The sequence below is a fragment of the Pan troglodytes genome, chromosome 4, assembly GCF_028858775.2.
Source record: "Pan troglodytes isolate AG18354 chromosome 4, NHGRI_mPanTro3-v2.0_pri, whole genome shotgun sequence".
Taxonomy (NCBI): domain Eukaryota; kingdom Metazoa; phylum Chordata; class Mammalia; order Primates; family Hominidae; genus Pan; species Pan troglodytes.
Genome location: NC_072402.2, coordinates 81203517 through 81206806, shown reverse-complemented (window position 1 = coordinate 81206806; position 3290 = coordinate 81203517).

The following is a 3290-nucleotide window of genomic DNA, read 5'->3' as shown; positions in this document are numbered from 1 at the left end:
ATAAGCATACCTAGATCCTAGGTCATGAGCTCCAAACACCATTCTCCTGTGAAAGGAACCAAGTCTCCTTTGCAAAATGCAAAATGAGCCTGGAATAGGTTATTGCACTAGAAAATAAGGAGGTGCTTGAAAGGATGGAAGCATGTTGAGAAGACACAGGAACTAATGTGAAGGAGAGCTCTCAATGGACAAAGCTGGAACAACTGGCATAACCAAATTAAAATAGTATTGGATTTTAGCTCAGAATAAAATAAATTTCCATGAGTCCACACTGATACAAATAAGTGATTGAATAAATAAATAAATGGGAGAAACAGGGTATTTATTCCTTACAAATAATTCTAATTCAAAAACATAGAAGGAATAATAGAAATACAAAATTACTAGGCAAACACCACCATAATTGTTGCAGGCATGATTCATCTGATGGATGCTAAAATCGGTCATGAATATTGGAGGAGAAACAGGATATTTCACAGTATCAAAGTATCTCTCTGAGATATTTATCATTTACAGAAGACATTTCGTGCAGAACGTTATTGAGAAACCACAGTAACCAAATTATCAAGGTTAACATCACCAGTAATGAGTCTCATTGATGTCATTATGTGCTGACATGGACACAACATCACTTCTGGGGTAATCTTACCAAAAATGCATAATCTCAATCTAATCATGAGAAATCATCAGAGGAATCCAAATTGAGACATTCTGCAAAGTAATCATTAGGTCATGAAAGACAAGGAAAGACTGAGGAACTCTCACCGATTGGAGGAGACTAAGGAGATGCATGATTTAGCAACATGGGATCCTGGATTGGATCCTGAAACAGACAAGGGGCTTTAAGGGAGGAAACTGGTGATATGTAAAGTCTGTAGTTTGGTTAATAGTATGGTACCAATGTTATTTTCTGGTTTTGATAATTGTGTAAGTTAACATTGGAAGAAGCTGGGAGAAAGGCATATGTGAACTCTTTGTGCTATTTTTGCAATAATTCGGAAAATTATTTCAAAAGGAAAAAGGAGGGCATGGAGAGAAAGTGCACTGGTTTCAATACTGTACTCCTTTGTATTTGGGGTATTCAGCTGTGCTCATGTGCTTGCATCCTGCTGCTCTTTCTTGGCGGCACAAAATATTACATGCTGGGCAATTTTGCAGATGAACCAATATAGTTTCCACAGCATACTGACCTAATTTCTCTACTTTCAATCTCATAGGAGCTAATCCACCTTAAATAACTGTAGCAGAATAAACCATATTAAAATTGCATGTGATATGTTTAAAATGGCATCATTGGCCGGGCACATCCTAGCACTTTGGGAGGCTGAGGCAGGTGGATCACTTGAGGCCAGGAGTTAAGAGACCAGACTGGACAACATGGTGAAACCCCGTCTCTACTAAAAAAAGTACAAAAATAAGCCAGGCATGGTGGCATGCGCCTGTGATCCCAGCTACTCAGGAGGCTGAGGCATGAGAATAACTTGAACTCAGCAGGCAGAGGTTGCAGTGAGCTGAGATCATGCCACTGCACTCCAGCCTGGGTAACAGAGTGAAACTGTGTCTCAAATACATAAATTAATTAATTAATTAATTAATTAAAATAAAATGACATCATGAAGAATAAGTGGAGGGAAATCAGTATTTTAAAGTTAATATATGAGCACAAATAGCCAAAACAATCTTGAAAAGAAGAACAAATTTGGAGGACTCACACTTCCTAATTTCAAAACTTGCTACAAAACTAAAGTAATCCTAACAGTGTGGTACTGGCATGAGGGCAGACATGCAGACCAAAGGAATAGACTAGAAAGCTCAGAAATAAACTCTCACATATTGGTCAATTGATGAAAACTGACCATATGTAGGTGGGTGCCAAGATCATTCGATGAGGAAGGAACAGGTTTTTTTTTAACAAAAAGTGCTGAGAAAACTGTATATACATATGGAAAAAAATGACATGGAATCCTTACCTTACACCATATGCAAAAATTAACTCAAAATAGATCAAAGACTTAAGAGTTAAAACTATAAAACTCTTAGAAGAAAATATAGGGGAAAATCTTCATGGCATTAGCATTTGCTAATAATTCTTGAATATGACAACAAAAGCATGACCAACAAAGAAAAAATTGGACTTCATCAAAAACTTTCATGCGTCAAAGGACATCTGCATTAGCGTTCTCCAGAGAACCAGAACCAATAGGAGAGAGATTCACAAACACACACACTCATGCACAGAGAGAGGGTGAGAGACAGTAAGGAATTGGCTCATATGGTTATGGAGGCTGAGAAGTCCCACAATGCACTACCTGCAAACTAGACACCCAGTGGTGTAGTTCTAGTCCAAGTCTGAAGGCCTGAGAACCAGAAGAACCGATGGTGTAAGTCCCAAGGACAGGAAAAGAGCAATATCCCAACTCAAGCACTCAGACAAAGAAAGCAAATTCTCCCTTTCTCCACCTTTTTGTTCTATTCAGTCCCTCAACAGATTACATTATGCCCACCCACATTGGGCAGAGCATTCTGTTTAACTCAGTCTATCCATTCAAGTGCTAATCTCCTCCAGAAACACCCTCACAGACACACCAAGAACTATCTGGACACCCTGTGACCCAGTCAGGTTGACACATATGCAATCAAGAGAGTGGAAAGAGAATCCACAGAATGGAAGAAAATATTTACAAATGATATATCTGATAAAGGATTAATATCAAGAATATATAAATAGGGCCGGTTCAGTGGCTCACGCCTGTAATCCCAGCACTTTGGGAGGCCAATGCGGGCAGATCACAAGGTCAGGAGGTCGAGACCATCCTGGCTAACATGGTGAAACCCCGTCTCTACTAAAAATACAAAAAAGTTAGCTGGGCGTGGTGGCGGGTGCCTGTAGTCCCAGGTACTCAGGAGGCTGAGGCGGGAGAATGGCATGAACCCAGGAGGCAGAGGTTGCAGTGAGCCGAGATCGCACCACTGCACTCCAGGCTGGGCGACAGAGCAAGACTCCGTCTCAAAAATAAATAAATAAATAAATAAATAAATGAATATATAAATAGCTCCTACAACTCAACAACAAAAAAGAAACAATTCAAAAATGGGCAAATTTCTTGAATAGACGTCTCTATATAACTGGCCAATAAATACATGAAAATATGCTCAGCCTCATAAATCATTAGGGAAATGCAAATCAAAACTACAATGAGGTATAACTTCAAACACATTAGGATGGCTATTATTAAAAAAGCAGAAAATAACGAGTGTTGGCAAGAATATGAAGAAACTGGAACTTTCAT